Consider the following 18898-nt stretch of genomic DNA (forward strand, 5'->3'; position numbering starts at 1 on the left):
TATGCCGGTTCAAAATTCTCCACTCCATTGTCTGGGATAACAGGAGATAGTTTGACAATAAGAAGGTCAGAAACTTATGCGTAGAACTCAGCATTAAGAAAAACTTCTCCACGCCTCATCACCCCCAAGGAATGGCCAAGTTGAGGCCATGAACAAGATAATCAAGCATGTCCTCAAAAGGAAACTAGATGCGTCAAAGGGAGCTTGGGTTGATGAGCTACCACGGGTGCTTCGGGCAATCCGAACTACCATCAGGACATCTACGGGGAAAACTCATTTCCTCATGACTTATGGTAAGGAGGTCATGAGCCCACTCGAGGTTGGTTTACCATCACCACATCATTTGCACTTCAACGAAATCACCAATGACGAGCTACGAAGGTGTGGCCTTGACTTTGTTGACGAGAGAAGAGATGACTCCTAGATGAGGCTCGCTACTTACCAAAGGAAGATGACAAAATACTTGAACTCCAAGGTGAAGAAGAGGTCCTTCCGAATCAAGGACCTAGTTCTTAGAAAGGTCTTCCTCTCCTCCAAAGAACCAGGCGTAGGTACCTTGGGTTCGAACTGGGAAGGCCCCTGCAAAATCAGAGAGGAGATCCGACTTGGTACCTACCGGATTGATGGCATGGATGGCAAGGTACAACCTCACCCATGGAATATTGAGCATTTTCGAATTTATTATCAATGATTGTACCACCTCACTGGATGATTTTTCTCAGCTCATGTATCAAATTTCAAATTTCAACAGATTTCTTTTAATCAAGTCAAAAAATTCAACAGATTTCAACAAATTTCTCAAGCGTGGGAGCCTTGGAGGAGAGGTCAGATCCCAACTTGGGTCACCTCGCTTGAACTCTGAGGCTACGCCACATGTCTCCCTTTGGCGAGGCTGAACGCCAAGGAAAGAAGCCCCTACATGGCTGCACCGTCCACTATGTAGGAAAGCGTGGGCGCTTCGAATGAGAGGTCGGATCCCAACTCTAGGCCACCTCTCCAACTCCAAGGCATACGCCACATGCTTTCCTTTAACGAGACTGAACACCAAAGGGAGAAGCCCTTACATGGCTGCACCATCCACCATGTAGGAAAGCGTGGGCACCTCGAAGGAGAGGTCGAATCCCGACTCTAGGCCACCTCGCCTGAACTCCGAGGCATACGCCACATGCCTCCTTTGGTGAGGCTGAACGCCAAGGAGAGAAACTCCTACATGGCTGCACCATCCATCATGTAAGGAAGCGTGGCACTTCAGAGGAGAGGTCAGATCCCCAACACTGGGCCGCCTCATTTTGAGTTCAAAGTGTATGCACATACTCCCTTTGGCGAAGCCGAATGCTGAAGGAAGAAGCATATGCTCAGATTCTGCACGATGAGGTTCATGCATTATCCTTCAAGTTCTGAAATTATCAAATTTGCTTAAGCAATGATGCTTTAGTTCAACCTTAATTAAAACATCAATCATGTGGTATGAGTGATGGAAGTTAAGATGCCAAGTCCGAATTATTAACTCATCCTTAAGCTCAATTATTTAGCGAGGTCCATTTACTTGATATTGAAAAAACAAACAGAACGTTGCAAAACATGGCATTCATTGATACTGAATTTATTACAAGAGGTAGGCCCAAGGCTAGTACATCAGAATAAATTGAAAGTAACTACGCTATGCTTAAGTGGATGGCGGGGGTGCCTTGACAGCAAGCGCCTCCCCAGCTTGAGCTTCAAAATTGCCTTCATCCTCTTTAGCCGTTTCACCGCCAACTGCTTCCTCAGCGAGGGTTTGAGGAATTTCGTCCATAAACTCCGATCTCAGTTGAGATAGGTCGTTGTTTAGGTAAAGCTCCTCGGCCTTCTCTATCATCTCAGCATAAGCGAAGTTCCTCCAATATAAGCCGACGCGCTAGTACTCTTCAAAGAGATGCAAGTTTGCAATATAATCCTTGACCGCCTCCTCCCTGGCTACCTCGGCCTCTCTTCGAGCCTTCTACAGCTCATCTAAATGCCACTTTATTTGGTCTTCCAAAAATTGGTACGCATCCTTGGCCCCAGTCAACTCTAAATTGGCCTGCTCCAGGGCCTCTGCCGTCACCCTCTGGTGATTATTAGAGATCTCCACTTTCTTAGTGAGAGAGGCCACCTCACACTGAGACTCGTACACCTCTTTCTTTAAAGCCTCAATTTGGGCCAAGGCGGACTCCAATTTTGCAGCATCTTCAATCTTCTGTGCCCTTGCTTCTTCCGCCTCAGCCCTAAGCTTGTTCATCTCTTCTTCAAATGAGGCCAGCTTCTCCAAGGAAGATTTATTCCTTGACTGGAAATCAGTGAAGGCCTCCCTGCACTCCAAAGTAAGGCCAAATGTTCGTACGCTTTGGCTCACAAGGGCCCTCGTAAGGTTTATAGCATCACAGGATGAGGCGTACAACTGTCACCAATTCGTCCGAAACTTGTAAAAGGCCTCTATAGCTCTTCGGACTTCTGTCGGTAATGCCTCAAGCAACGCCGGAGCAAATTCCTTCTCCCAGCCCGCCAAGAAATTTAGGGACTTCCCTTGTGTCCTCAAGGGGCGCTGCTTCTCTACTTTCAGCCTAACAGTCTCTTCCCTCACCTCCTCTTCTTCGACCCTCTTTACCATCTCAACTTTGACCGCCTTCATGGCAGAGGCCATCAATTTAGGAAGTTGAGGAGATTGTTCTTGCTCGGGTGAGACACCCAGGTCCCAAATTTCCTCAGGGAAATGGAGATATGCACCAACTTCCTCTTCTTCTGATGCTCCTCGGGGACCTTTTTCTTGCCCCTAGGCTCCCGGGGCTTCTCCTTCGAAGAGGCATCTGCCTCATCCCCTTGGAGGTATGCTCCTTGGAGAGGTACTCCAGCCTCCCCCTCACTTCTTTCGCAGTAGAGGAGCTCTGCTGCAAAGCCTTATCCCCCACTATAGAAGTGGCCTTTAAAATGGTGGCCGTGTCTGGGACAGGATACTCTCTCCTCTTGAATTTATCTGCAAAAAGTAATAGTAGTTCAAAACTATATCAACGATTCTGAAATTCCACCAAGTACAAGCATCTGTTATCCTTTGAAGCCATTAATCCGAAGTCGATGAAGTATCTGCTTCGGTCAATGAGATGATCAAAATGATGAAGCTTTAAGGATCGCTTGTAGATGTCCTCTATCACGTTGAAGTCACCTTCGTAAAGCTCGTACCTCGTGCTACAATATGCAATACAAGTTATAACTATTAGACAATATTATGGAAAAGTCAGCAAGGATGAGCTACAAATGGGTTGAGCACTCACAAGCTTCGTAGTACTGGGTCTGTACTGTGCAAGCCAAGGCCTTGTCCTCCTTAACTGTCTGCCACTTTCCCCGAACCTAGAACCATGACTCCTTCCATCCCTTGATGGAAGAAGGTAACCCCACCACAAAAGGCGCGTGAGCTCCTCAGAGTGTGATGTAATACCACCCCTTTGACTCGTCTTTACCTAAGATGCGAGGCTGAAAAAGGGTCTCAAAGACATACAAAGGCATATCCTCCTCTAACGACACTTCTTTCCACAAGAAGTACGACCCCACTAGTTGACTTCACCCATTTGGCAGAACTTGGGTCGACTTCAATATAAAATTCCTAAGCACAACCCTAAAGAAGGGGTGTAGAGGAAGACGCATACCTGCGTTGAACAGGTATTCACTTATGGCCACACATCTAGACCTTGAAAAAAAACCCGTTCATGGGTCTTGGGGACTAACATCTCCACGTAATGAGGAACATAATACTTTTCCCTAATCTCCTCCAATTTCTTCGGGGTCATGTTTGACGCCATCCTAGCAACCCTCCATTCTTCCTCATAATCTATAGGCTCCTCGACCATGCAATAATATTCGACCTCGGAGTCCCCACTTAGAACAACTCCCTTACCCAACCTAGCTATGGTGATCGAATCCCTACCCTAAATGGATTCCATCCTAGATATCAAGAAGCAAAGATGACAAACAAATTCAAATTTTGAAATCGAATACCTACACTGGACTACTAAGGAAACCAATAGACGCCGAAAAATGAAATCAGAGCAGACTTTGGACGCTGGAAGACTTAAACTTTCAGAAGAAAATCACAAAAATCAAAGAATGAAGAAGGGTTCAAAATGGGAGTCTTTGGCCTTTTATAGAAATCCAAGACGAACCCTAGCCCTTGGATTGAGGCCCCATAAATCTCAGCCCTTCAATTCCAGGTTAAATTCGAGGCGTAGAATTTAAATCATTTTTGAAATCTACGCCTCCAATTCGAATGTCCCTCTCATGCACCTCTCCAAACGCTTGTCCTTCTAGAGGCCCCAGCTGTAGCCATCATTGCACATTTAATGCAGCAGCTGTACGTGCCTTGGAAGTTGAAACGGTTTGGCTGCCTTTTATTGGTAACATGCTCAAAACATCAAATCATTGGCACACACATCGAAGACAATCATGTCTTCATAAGCCTCGATGGGTTCGATCCACTCACTGCCTCAGCTTCTCCTTCTTCGCAATTCAGCCACATCTTCACAAGCCCTCGGCTTTTCCTTCTTCGCAATTCAGTCACATCTTTACAAGTTTCGACAGGTTCGATCCACTCACCACCTCGGCTTCCCCTTCTTCGCAAATCGGCCACATCTTCACAAGCCTCGGCAAGTTCAATCCACTCACCGCCTCGACTTCTTATTCTTCACAAATCAGCTACATCTTCAGAAGCCTCGGCAGGTTCGATCCACTCACCGCCTCCGCTTCTCCTTCTTCACTATTCACTCACCGCCTTGGCTTCTCCTTCTTTGCAAATCGATCACATCTTCACAAGCCTCGGCAGGTTCGATCCACTCATCGCCTCGACTTTTTCTTCTTTGCAAATCAACCACATCTTCACAAGCCTCGGTAGGTTCGATCCACTATTATTTAGTCGATCTACTTAGCGCCTCGGCTTCTCGTCACCCTTTTCTCTTGCAGCAACATCATAACAGCAAACATCACGTACTAATCCGAACACGGTAACACACGTTCAACTCCAACCATGATATATATATATATGCACACTTGGAATTGGGGGGACTATTATTTAGGGTACGAAAATTCTTTCAATTTTTACCCCACACATTGGCTCCACTACATTAAAGTCCACGCATTATATAAATGACTATACTTGGACTTGGGGGACTATTATTACGTGTTGACACACTTTATTGACTCACTGGAGCCTATGGCCCACTCATGTCGAACCACGTGGTATTATAGCCGAGGCTCCCAGGCCAACAGAAGTCAACCAACATACCGAGACAACACCCACGACGTGGCCCAAATGCTGGCGCCGAAGTGAATAGGTAGAGGTGGTTTGTTTTGCCGAGGCCCCACACGTCGAGGCCCATCATACTGAGGCCAAAATGCCCTAAGCAGCGCTCCTTCCAAGAGATCCAGTCTTACACAAGGATCATTCCTGATTGATTGATGGGATACTTATCATAGAGTGCAAGCGTCTTGTCTTGTCCGGTCCATCGATTATTAAATGTATACAGGCTAGGAAATCAAGTGTGATATCTATAATTTGACATGTAAACTTACGAGATGAGGCCAAGTGTACTTCCAATCGAGGGTCATGATATAACTTGTAATACTGTAAATACTTCCCCATGCATCTTTCACAAGGATAATGCAAGATTTAATACTAGAACCAAGATTACATATCCTTTGCTCTTTTAATACATTTTATACAACAACTTGTTTACCATCTTACAATACAATACTATACGAATTCATATTCGCATTCTATAAATATCGATTGATAATTATTGTACAATCGTTATGCAAATATTTAGCTGGATTATGAACATTCTAGTCCCGCGCTTTTGAGTCGCTCCTACGCCCTTGATCTATCCATTTGAGATCATCTACGTGTCTTAACATATTAGACTAGGTTCACGTGTGTGCGGGTGGATCCGGTATCTATTGACAACATTTTTGGGATCAACAATTTATATCTAGACTCTCAAGCTAATTCTAAGAAGTGATGTTAATTAGTTCAGTTTACGAGACGTATGCCAGTTAAGAAAAAACTTATGAGCCCTATTATGAACGAAGAATCATTGGTTCGTGGTTCACGAGAACCATTTTTTATTTTTATTTTTTAACAAAATATATATTGCTATTTTTGTGATCTTTGAATAAAAGGCATATGGCCTAATTTGGCATGGCAAAATGTTAAAAATATATATAATAATTAGTTAATGACATGATTAGGTACTCTTTATCCTCGACCTATCCGAACCTTTCTTTAACAAGTGATGATTTTCAATTTTTTGGCCATTCGATTGAATGATGCTAAATAGAACATTGAAGAGTGTCGACATAATTGGTCTTGATCAAAAAGTATAAATACATAATCGCAATTGTATCTCTCGTTGACCTCCAAAATTATAAAAGGCTTATATCAAAAAAAGAAAAGAAAAAAAAAAAGAAGAGGCCATTTAATTTGTAATCTCTTTCTTCAATATTTCTATTTCATATATTCATTTCTGTTTTTATACTCCTTTCCTTTCCATTAATTTCCCTTTTAATGAAAAAAAAAATCAATTTATAATTAAGAATTCATATCAATTTTTTCGCTCTATTCTTTTTCATCAATTCCTCCTTTTTTAATGAAAAGATATCAATTTTGATTAAAATTTTATAAAAATTATATATAGATTAATCTGCATTAATATAATGGTAAATGGTTGCTTGTTTAAGTTACTAACTTTTCAAAGGTTTGAATCGTAATATTGAATGTTATATATTTTTATTGTTGGCTAATTACTAAATTTAATTTCACTTAAGGTTCTTAGTCTTTGTTCATTATAATATTTATATCTTCCTAATAGATTTTCATATCATTCTTATACTCAAACTTTCGTTAGTTAACACATTTTGTATATGAAAACAGTTTTATGTCCGGAAATCTGTTGAAATGGTGTAGTATAACTTATTCTTCCATCATATTTTTAAAAATAAATAGTTAAGAGGTGTGAAAAATATTTTTTTTCCTCATTTCAAATCATGAAAATAAAATATTTTGATATAAATCACCATCGAAGATGGAGCATACTAATTAATGGAATGTTGAAAATAAAAATTCGAAGCAAAAAAGTCAAAGAAAATAATTGCTACAATAAACAAGGATCAAGGAATTCAACTATAATTAAAATGTGGCGTAATAAATAATAATTGTGGTGTCAATATAACTACCCTTTTATTTTTCCATCAATGGGTATAGATACGTTGTAATTTTTTATTATTTATTTATCTAACTGGTGTGTATTTTTTTCACTTTTTAAAAAAATAATTTTATTGAACACGAGAAAACATAATGTTAATACTATGTACTCTGGATTATTTTTCCATATCAATAGCAAATTAGAGTGAAATTGCATTGTATTGCAGAAATAAATAATTTAGAGCTTGTTTGATAGGGATTTTGAGAATTGATTTTTTAACTGTTAGAGATGAAGTGAGTCCTACCTGTGAGAGAAGAATTCAAAAATGACAACTGAAATAGTGAAATAACGATCAAAAAATTGATTTTAATTAGCTTAAAATTGCCACCAAACAAGCACTTAATAATACAAAATAATATTACATCATAATGTGAAAATAAATAATTCGATAAAAACAATGATGTGCACATAAAAGTAATATAGGCATATGGTGTTACATACAGATCTATTTTTCTAAAACAAAAGTTTGTAAAAATCAAATGAATTCTACAAAAGTTTATATTAGTCATTAGTTACAATTTTATAGAAGTATATGAAAGACATTTATTGAGGTAGCTATATTGGCAACGAGTAATACTATTCATAATCGCTCACCATAGCAGTGACCCTACATGACATATACACGACGGGTAATTATTTGATGCATCACTAATTGTAGCAATTATGTCCCCAATTTTTCTTTGAATTTTTATCTTCGAACTTTTATTACTTAGCACATCTAGTTATTCACCATGATTTCTATCAAAATATTTTGTTACATATTTTGAAATGAAGGAAAATCAAAATATGATGACAAATAAGCCCCTATTTGACAACTATTATTTGAAAATTCTTTCTTCTACATACTTATTTTCAACCACACATTTATATCTAACTTCTATTAAAAAGGGAAAGGAGATGACACTGTTGATTGAACAGTAAATGAATCTCATGTTACTGTACAAAATGCATAATGATGTTTTTTTTATAGTCTTCTTATTTCCATCACACATCACTCCTTTTCACGCAACTGTCTTACTTCCTCCATTTCTCAAAGCAATCTCCTATATTTATTTCCTTCATTCTCCAAAATCGTACAACTTCTCCTTTCTTCTATTCATTTCTTCTTCTCTTTTTTCTATTTCGTTTTCCTTTACTTTCGTATTCTCAGTTGTTGACATTCTAGAAGTTCTAACCATCTATTTTTGTTTTCTTTTACAGAAACTTTTCATCATAGAACAATCGAAAGAATTATTGAAACAAGGGTTTTTTGTAAGCAAATATAGATTTTTGTTATGAATTGAATGTATGTTGGTTTGATTTTACTGTGTGGTTCTAGGTAGATTCTTTTAGAGGGTATCATTATCGGAAGATTAAAGATTTTATTTTGTTTTTCAAGGCAAGCAAAAGATGAAGTAATTCTAATGGATCACTTGGGTTGGAAAAAGGCCCACGTCTTCAACCATTCAAGTTGGTGAGTTCTGATTTTCAATTTTCAATGATTTTGGTTTTTTTATTTTCATTTTTGTTGTTCAAAGGTAAATAGTAGTTTTAGTTCATTGTTATCTCCTCGTTATGGTTAGTCAAATAGGTGAAAAAATATGGTAAACTAAAAAGATAAATAACCAAATAGTTTGATAGTTTGAAGCTGAAGAAAACCATAGAGAATAAAAAAAAAAGAAAAAGAAAAAAAGGCAATCGAAATCACTTGCTGGGAAAGCTTCTTTCTGCGAGGTAGATTGTCAATTTTCACTTTGTTTCATTACTTACATCATTCAAACGTTATGATTGGTGTGGTGGAAGCTTGTCATTCTTTGGGGTTATGCATTGTGACCTCAAGAGAATTTTTTTATTGTTGATAAAAAGAGGAGAGGAATCACTTCTCAAAACAATTGATTTTAGTTTATCCACATTCTTGGAGCCAGTATTTTCCAATGCTATATGTTTTTTGTGATTGTATTTGTTTTAACTTTTTATCTCACTTTTGGTAAATTTTGTCTTCATTTAAAAAAAAAAAAAAAAAAAAAACTCCTGAGAGTGTGGCGCACTGTGTGGAGAGATTTGGTCTTTCCGCACAGTTCGGAGAGATCAATTGATCTCTCCGAACTGTACGGAATGATTTTTTTTAATTTTTTTAATTGGCATCATTACTTGATAAGTGCATTTTTCTTCTTTTCTTTGGTTTATTTTTTATATACAATTATGTTTAGTTTATTTATATAGAATGCTTTAAAAATAATCATTAATAATATTTATTAAACTAATAAAAAATACACTAAAAAAGGTGTATAAATCAAATTTCTCAAAAAATTAGTAACGAAAAAGTAAACAAAATGCATTTACCTATTTTTAATTTCGTCTGATTTACTAATTTAATAATTTAAATGAACAAAAAAATTACAAGTATTGTATGGAGTCTTCGCACAATTTTTGTAGACTCCGCGTGGAGTTCGCACTTGTGCACAGACTCCGCACAAATCGCACAATTTGTGTAGAGTCTCCACACAAGTGCGGACTCCCTTATTTTTATTTTTTCTATTGAATCATGCAACTAATAGTTGTTTACTTTGTTATTTTATTAGTTAAAAATATATTAAATCTAATAAAAAATATAAATACAAGAATAAGTTTAACTTCAATATAATATTAAAAAAAAAAATCTTCCCCATGTCTGGAGACTCCGCACAAAAAAGTACGAAGTTTCCCATGTGCGGAATCTCCATGCAAAATGCGTGGAGTCTCTCCATGTGTGGAGACTCCGCACATTTAGTGTAGAGCTGTGCGGAGTCTCCGCACATTTGTTGTGGAGTTGCTCCACACTTTTTTTTATTGCTAGAAATTATGCAACCTAATAATATATAATAATTGAAATTTGTCTTCTACAATTTTTAAATTTGTTATTTTATTAATTTAAAAATATGTATTAAAGTGAAATATTACTATTATATACAGCAATTCAAAAATTCAATATCTCCCCACTCCGCACATTTTGTGCGGAGTTGCTCCACACGCTTGTGCGGAGACTCCGCACAATGCGGGTTTTCCACACAAATTTTGCAGAGTCATACAATCTGTGCGGTCAAGCAGCGACTTTTTTCATTAAATTTAATTATCCAACCTAATATTTGTTTAGTCTGTTATTTTATTAGTTAAAAATATACATTAAATCTAATAAAAAAATATAATTACAAGAATAAGTTTAACTTCAATATAATACAAAAAACTCTCTAAGAAATAATTATTGCTAACAACAAAAGAATCTAAAAAAATGAAGAAGACAAAAAAAAAAAAAAAAGTAAAACCCGTGAAAAGAAGAAAAAGAAAGAATGATGCCAAAAAATTTGACAATATTGTTTGAATGAGAAATGCATTATTGATACATAAAAGACTTTTGCAGTCACCAAATTAAAAGTATGGATTTATTATGTAGTGTTAAAATTTTTTAAAATAATCATAATAAATCTTCTTATTACGTTAATAAAATTACAATAAATTTTTTTACAAATAGTATAAAAAAATCATTTTTATCTTCAACAAAAAATACATTTAAAAATTAGCAATTTCATAACCACCATTCTTCTTCTTCTTCTTTTTTTTAATTCCCAAAATCACAATTATAAAAAAGGAAACAATATTGAATTACAAAAATCAATATTCGCCAAATACGATATCTAAAGACAATATATGCAAATATGGTATGATGCAATTACGGTATGCTGTAAATACGATATACTGCATATACGATAAGTTGTAAAATACGGTATGCTGCGTATACGGTAAGCTGTAAATACGGTATTCTACATATACGGTAAACTGTAAATACGGTATGCATAAATACAATTGCCTATCGTATTTTTAGGTAACTTACTGTATTTGCAACTTACCGCATATGCTACCTATCGTATTTACAACTTACCGTATTTGTAGCCTACCGTATTTATAGGCAACTTATCTATTTGCAGCTTACCGTATACGCTACCTACCATATTTGTAGCTTACCATATATATTGATTTTTGCACTTAAAAATACCGAGAATGCAGAACACCGTACATTCATTTACCAAACCAAATGTCAGAAAAAAATTCAGATTTTTATTTTTTCAATATAAGCATAAAATAAATATTAAAATATATAAAGTACAAAATATAAACGCATATGAATATGCAAGTCAATTTATAACTTTGTGCTCAATATTCAATTTTTTAATATTGAATTACACAAAATTTAGAAATAGAATCTTCACATTCAACTCAATCATATCAACACTATCAAATAATACAGGCAAAATAGTTTGTATAACCTCGTATATTTCTTATTCAAGTATGAAATATACAAGCATATTTTTTCTATATAACACAATACTGTTGCAATTGTAAAAATAATTTGTAATTAATTTCTAATATCATGAAAATATTTCTAGATATTGCTTCAAAAAATTTTCAAAAAACTAAAAATTCATACGCTAATAAAAATATGATAAATACAAAATTCATGCAACGCATGTGATAGTGACTAGTAGAAATATATTTTGCACGAAACTCAAGTTTTTCTACTTTTTAACCACACATTCTCTATAAATCACTATTCATAATATTATTTTAACCAAATAATGGCCTTCAAACTGGTGCTAAGTCGTTTTATGCCTTCCACAGACTTCTTGAATATATGCTAATTAATGAAAATTCGAGAATAAAAATGTGGTGTGAAAAGAAGTTGGGTACAAAAGATACTATAATGAGCAAATGTTGAAATCTTAGTGCAATTAAAATATGATGAAACAAATAAAAACTGAAGTGTTAACGTAATTATCCTTTCATTGATCCCTATGAGATCTAAAAAAGTCAATAAAAGTTTGCAAATTTCACTAAAGTTTGTCATTTTGAGAAAGTTCGTAATATTCTAAATTAAATACATCCTTTTAGAGTATTTTCAAGAAATTCTCTATTTATAATATTCTAAGTTAAACACACATTTTTAGAATATCTTTAAGAGACTCTTTATTTATAAAGAGTATCTTGTGCATAAATAGAGAGCATATTTAAATTTGGAGAATAAAATCTTTTATTTTAACATAATTTTTTACATGTCAATGACTAATCAATTCAAAAAATTATTTTAATATTTTAAATTGTAGACTATTGATATTTTTAACTTATTATATGCATTCATTGTACATTGAGAATAAATAATAAGTTTGACTCTTCAAATTTGAAGAATCAGACACATTATATATTTTAAAAAGTTAAAATAGAAAGTTTCTTGAAACTTACTTTTAACCATTGACTCTCTAAAAAAGAGATCTTTTTTATTTAAAGAGTTTTTTGAAAATACTCTTAATACACAAGATTTAACTTTTAATAAATCCATGAAGTCTAGATTTCAAAAAGTCTATATTCAATATACACAAACTTTTTAAATAATCTAAAAGCCTGTAATGAATACATGGAAATCCCAATTCCAACTAACCATTTGGATTATGTCCTATTTAACGTAAATTAGTCATGGTTGAATGTGTGTTGTACGTTATTCTAAAATGCTCGATAAATACACTATAAATAATATTGCAAGATGTGAGAATATAAAAATAATTAATAGAAATTATAGATACAATAAAAATAATATTGTAAGATGTGAGAATATAAAAAATAATTAATAAAAATTATTTATGTGGAATAAACTTTTGATTCAAATGAAAATAAAAGTCAATTTGTGAAAACAATTTAAATTGTTGAGGAAGTCAATTAGAATAGTCCCCCTTTACTCTTTTAATCTAAATTGAACATCTAACGAATATCATCATTTCTTTATATTCGCTTAATACAATTGAAAATATCAATTGAAATTATTTATATAGATACACATTACCTCCCTCTATTTATCTTCTCGAATCTTAATATTCATTGAATAAATCAATTGAAAGAAAATTCTAAAATATTCATCTTTTGTTCCAATAAATTAGTGAATTTAATTTACTATTCAATCAAGTGGAATGAATATATCAAATGTACATTAATCATAACTATATAAATGACAAAATAATTCACGATAATATTGTTTAAATGATTGAATAAATCAAGTATATATTGAAAAAATGAAAAGATAATGAATCTATCAAACATGGTTAAATAAATTAAATACATATTGAAAAATAAAAGTAAAATGATGAATTTTTCAAATGTACATTCATCAAACTAAATAGTTGACAAGATAATTAATGCTAATTTATTCAAATGGTTCAAATGATTAATAAATTAATTTCATATTAAAAAACAAAAAGTATGGTATCATTGAAATAATTAAATACATATTGAAAATAAAGAATAAATATTATTGAAATAATTGAATTATAGTAAGGATATAATCGCCCAAAAAATGATTCTCACTCGATGTGATATTTAATATATTACAGATTATAAATTTGAATATATTAACATTCGTTGAATAAAATCAATTGAAAGATAACGCGAAAGCTTGCCCTAATGATCGTCAAAAGGGGTATTTTTCGGGCTCAGTTTAACATCACATTTCTTTATCAAACAACCAATCCAAACGATTCCAATTCACAACCAATATATTCACCTTGGTTTCTTCTCAATCTCACCCATAAAAGACAAGATAACTGTGATGATTTGTAGCCACAAAGGAAAAACAAGAGAAGAGAATAAAATTCAAAGATGAATTCAATGATTTTGCACACAAAGAGGCTGCCGATTTTCTCCCTTCAAGGGTACATGTTTTTCTTCACTTTCACACACTCAAAAAAGGGCTAGGGTGAGCTAATATAAGTAGGGTTATGTTAGGCTTTTAATTGGACCAATAACAAGGCTAAAAGGGTCGTGATTTATAATCATCCAAGAAGTAATATAAATGGGCCAGGTAGAGCTTTTAGACTTGGTTGTTGATAATTCTTTCACTTGTTAGCCGAGGCCAATGAAATATATTCCCACGTTTAACATCATAGTCCAGAATCTATTGGGTATTAAAATCCAACAAATCTCCACCTTGATATCTAATAAATCTGCAAGTAATTAAAACACATAGTGATTACTTGAATAATCAAGGTAACCAATAAAATTGGAATCACAGACCTTACCTTGTGTTTTGAACTCGAAACACATAATATACCTGCTCCATGTACTCATCAGGCCTAAGATCACAAACAAAATATGCAAGTAGAAGTAAATAATCACCATGAACAATGAAGAGCAAATAATCATCCAATGAAGATATTATATAGGATAACACTTAGATCTTTTCAAAATCATTTCAAGTAGAACAACATATTAACACTAAATTAATCAACAAACGACCAACATATATGCAACAAATGCATAAATGATCATATCAAAAGATTTCCCCACACTTATTCTATCCCATTCGGTGTTGCTCACACCTCGAGAGCACACATCTCCTCTTATCGCCCACCATGCTCACTAGATTGATTACTCAATCCATGTCTAATTGGTAAGTCACAATAGATTCTAAATCTATGAAATAATCCTCTATTACCACATCATTTTTCCCAACCCATGTGGATAATGGGCCTCCATCTAACAGAAGTGATAGAAGTACCTCTTTTACATTCCACGTGATCGGGGCCTTCTTACAAATAAATGATTTCAACATTTAATCACCTGTCCACTCGTGATTCAAATGTCATACTCTACATCTCCAGTATATACCATAATGTATCCTTAGGCATCTATACTCCACTTTATCAAAAGACATACAACACAGTGCTAATGCATTCTAACCTACTATGCATGCAAACAATTACACCAAATAATAAGATCATTTCATTTCGTGCAATTACACACACAAATTGAAAGTGTAACATATTAACACAATAGAATTAAGCAATCACACACATGTAGAAAAGATTATACACAGATGCACATACAATAACTAAGTTTACTCTTAATACACCTCACAAGGGTCGTCGCTCAATTCTATGACCACATTCGCCTCACCTCTCATCTAACCATTATGCTTATCCTTCTTCTGAAGACAGTCCCTAATAAAGTGTCCAGACTTATCACAGCTGTAACACCGTCCACCACTTGATTTGTCTCATCCCTTACCCTTCTTCTTACCATCCTCACCACCAGAGTCACTGCTGGAATCACCATTGTCTTGAGCTCTAACTAATTTCATTTGCTAAAATTTATTTCTACTCCTCATCATATGTAACTCACCACTCTTCTTATCTTCATTTCCAGCCTTAATTTTCATTTCTTTACTCTTGAGAGGATTTATGACATTCTCGGGTGTTAAGGTGTCCCTACAATACTTAATTACATTTTTAACCTCTCTATATGAATTATACATTAAATTAAGCAAAATAATGGTTTTATATGTTTTAGACACCTTTTTATCACAGTTAACGATGTATTGAACAAGTTTGTTAAAAATATCCAAATTGTCATCAATATCTTTTGAATGATCCATTTTAAAACTGAAAAATCATTCAAACAAGTACAACTTATTAACAGTGGATTTGAGCAAATATAAGTCCTCCAACTTTTTCAAAATTCTTTTGTAAAATTAAGTTTTCCAACATTTCTCAAAATAGTGTTAGATGGTTGTAAAATGTAAATTCATTATATTATTCTTTTTGTTATTCTATCAAATTTGTAGGAAATTTGTCATTTATAGCTTTTGAAACTTTTTGTTGAATTAAAATCCCCTTTATCTTCTGTTGCCTATTTGAAAAATCTCCTTTCTCATTGAAAATTTCAACTTCCAAATGTGAAGATATTTTGAGAAAACAGAATAACCAAAATGCACAAATAGGTCACATAAAGTAATCCTAAGATCGCAGTATATATCGTTCTAAATTTTCAGGGTTTCGCAAGATTCGCAATCTTAAATCAAGGGAATATTTTCAACGGGTAAACTTTAGGTGTTCTAACAAAATAATCAATGCAACACAAAGGTATGTTAACAAAAAATTCAAATTTTCACACAATGCAATCTCATACAGTATCTAGATGATAATTAAAGCAAAAAGCAATTGCCAATTTGCATTTAAATTCAACATTTCAAACAGATCAAATAATTTATAAATTTTTAGCGCAAGCAATAATTACCCCTTCACAGTAATCCCAATCCTAATGTCATCCCATACGATGACACGCTAATACTGCAATTTAAATTGGGATAAATCAATATATCAGAGTGGACTAATCTGAGTCCGTAAATATCAAGAAATGCGAATTTATCACTTTAGGACTACCACTATTCTACCTAAAACCTCCAGCAATCACAGAATCAATCAGCCACAATCAAATCCCGAACGTACAAAGAACATAATCGTCTAGACTTTGCTATATAACCTGAAACAGAAAGCTAACAACACCAAAATGTCGAAAATGATATTAGGAACAAACTGCCTGAAGAGATCTCCGCCAACAGATGCTGCACATGTCCTTACGCGCCACCACTAGCCTCTGTGTATGGGCTTCACGCGCTGTCGATCAACCTTACGCGCTAGTCACATGGGCTCGCCTCCGCCTGCATGTCTCGAATACGGCCTCCATTTCACCACGAGGTCTTTGGATTGGCCAGAAATTACACAAAAAAGCCTCGATTTTTTGGTAATTTACAGACAGTTTTGGATCCTAATTTTCTACTTTGTTTCTGCCGATTTTTTGGACAATTTTTGGTAAGTTTTTGAAGCTAAATCCACCACCTTGAAGCCCTGATACCAATTATCATGGAAGCTTGCTCCAAGAGTCATCAAAATGGTATTTTTCGAGCTCAGTTTAATGTTACATTTCTCTACCAAACAACCGATCCAAATGGCTCCAATTCACAACCAATATATTTATCTCGGTTGTTTCTCAATCTCATCCATAAATGACAAGATAATGGTGATGATTGTTGCCGCAAAAGTAAGAATAAAATAATGGAAGGAAAAACAAGAGAAGAGACCAAAATTCAAATACCGATTTTGGACACAAAGAGGCAGTCAGTTTTCTCCCTTTGATGGCATACATTTTTCTTCACTTTCCTACAAAAATGACACATTCAAAAATTGGCTAGGGTAAGCTCATATAAGTAGGGTTAGGTTAGGCTTTTAGTTGGACCAATAACAATGCTAAATGGGTCGGGTAGAGCTTTTAGATTTGGTTGTTGACAATTATTTCACTCATTGGTCGAGGCCTATGAAATATATTCCCACGTTTAATATCATAGTTCGAAAATTTGTTCGGTATTCAAAATCCAACAAAAGAAAACTCTAAAAATATTCATATTTTATTGTAATATTTAATATATGATAGATATAGATTATAGATTAGTTAAATTTCTATTAAAGGGCGAATCTCTATGATTTTTCAAATTTATACACTATAAATATTGGGGTTTAAATTTACTCTGCACACACTAGTAATGGAGAAGGTTTTTTCATTATTCATGCTCTTACTCAATGCTTTGATGAAATTTAATACAGCTATTGAGTATGGTAAACATTCATATACTCTTCCTTTCACACGTGTGCTTATTTACTTCAAAAATTATAAATGAAAAGTAGAGTATTTCATGTGGAGAACCTATAATGATCCTCACCGAGTCTTGTGTTGCTAATATAAAATCTATCTTCTGCTCGTCACAAACCTTCCTCTTACAAGATGATTTTGTGTATAATTGTTTGTATAGATGGAAAGGATACAAAGGGTCTTAAGAGAAGGTCAATACATATATGTATTGAGTCTATACTTTAACTTGAAATCAACCATCATACTGCTCATGCAATCAAACCCCGTAGCAACAAAGTCACACTATGACCTAAAAAAGGTATATATCTTAATTATTTTTATGTTTTGTAAATCCACCAAATTCGAAGAAAGAACATTTTCAATTTTGAGCTATAATGTTTCATTAGTTACTGAACTTATACTTTCATCACGCTTTGCTCACTAAATTTTAAAATTCTTTTGAATGATCGCTAAACTTACACACTGAACTTCATCACTCATGTAGCAACCCAAAAATTTTATAGATAAAAATTTATTTATTTTGTATATTATATAAATTCTTATTTTATCTGGGTCAAATAAGTTAGATTATGATAGAGCAATTATAAGTATATCAATATTATACTCGTTGGATAACTCGTAATTAATTAGAAGTTTTTTACTCAAGAAAAAGTTATTTTGGATAAGGACACATTAAGTTAGACCCAATTGAAAGAAAACGGTATAATGTAATTTTATATAGATTATAAATCAATTTATTTATTTTTTCACTCCAAAAAGAAAACGTGTGAGGTGGGATTTTTATCATTATTTGTTAGTTTTGATTTAGAGATTTCTAGGATAGCACATGTTTTCACTATTCTACCATTCTAGTTGCAACAAAATTCACTATACACTCATATATGATTGGATAGAGATAGTGGATATCTCGTAGTTGAATAAGATAATAATAAAGTACATTATGAGTAAACATTGGTTGCAAGATTTGGCCATATCGAATCAAATTTTGATTTATCTACTCTAGCCTACACCTATATATATATAGGCATGATGAAAAGTTTTACTCATACCAAAGGTTAAACCCTAACCTTAAGGGTCCTCCACCACTCCTGCCCTGAAGTATCGTGAGGGAGGTAAATCGCAGGTTATGCCTCCAAGGGTACAGGGTGGAAGGCTGC

Source organism: Olea europaea, chromosome 3, assembly GCF_002742605.1.
Source record: "Olea europaea var. sylvestris chromosome 3, O_europaea_v1, whole genome shotgun sequence".
NCBI lineage: Eukaryota > Viridiplantae > Streptophyta > Magnoliopsida > Lamiales > Oleaceae > Olea > Olea europaea.